Source organism: Pteropus alecto, unplaced genomic scaffold (assembly GCF_000325575.1).
Source record: "Pteropus alecto unplaced genomic scaffold, ASM32557v1 scaffold40, whole genome shotgun sequence".
NCBI classification, from domain to species: domain Eukaryota; kingdom Metazoa; phylum Chordata; class Mammalia; order Chiroptera; family Pteropodidae; genus Pteropus; species Pteropus alecto.
In genome coordinates this window covers 13098042-13098945 of record NW_006431919.1, presented here as the reverse complement: position 1 = coordinate 13098945, position 904 = coordinate 13098042, and positions in this window count along the sequence as shown.

Here is a 904-nt window from a genome sequence, read left to right as displayed (position 1 = left end):
CTTTCTTCAGTCCTTATGTCTTAGAAAAGAAAACACCAATAATTGCTGATGTGCGCAGTGAGAAATGTCACATAACACTCTACTAAAGAGCTATTTAGATAGTCTCAACATATAGTTTCATTTAATTTTTTTAAATCTGTAGACTTTTTCACCATACAACAAATTTTTTTCTTAACATTGCTTTTGATGAAATTCTACATCTATGATCTCATTAAAACTTTACAATAATGAGCCTAGAAAATGTACGGAGCTCATGTCATTAATGTTTTGTTTTACAGATGCAGAGATTAAATTCTAAGAGATTACATAAATCATATAAGTGGAATGTGTTTTTTTTTTTAAAATCTACCTCGTTTCCTTTCTCTCTTGATCTTATAAGAGCAGATTTGCTTAAGATTCTACTTCCTACACAATTTTTAGTCCTTATAGTTTGTCTGGAGTTTACTCCTCCATCATAACTAGTAGTGGGTATATTACACTGACCTGGAAAATCATCATATACCATGTACTCTATCATAATGATGTGTTCTAATGGCCACCCACGTCAATTTATTCAGGGCTAAGCTCAGAAGAAAGACCTTGAAGGAAGCACCTTCTTCCCCTGAACTTGGAGGTAAAAGAATGTGAGCCTCTATTTGCACAGGTTAACACAGAATAAAAAATGAGCTTGAAGTCAATGCAAAAGTAAGAAAAGGTGAGATACAGAGAGATAGTTTCATGTTGCTTGAGCACCTGGTTCCAGCTATACTTGAAGGCAACCACCTTAGAAATTTTTAGTTACATTTACAATAGATTCTCATTCTATTCTCATTCTTTCTCTCTCTCTCTCTTTCTCTTTCTCTCTCTCTCTCTCCCCTCTCTCCTTTCCTTTTTCCTCCTTCTCTTTCCCATTCTCTTCTCTTTC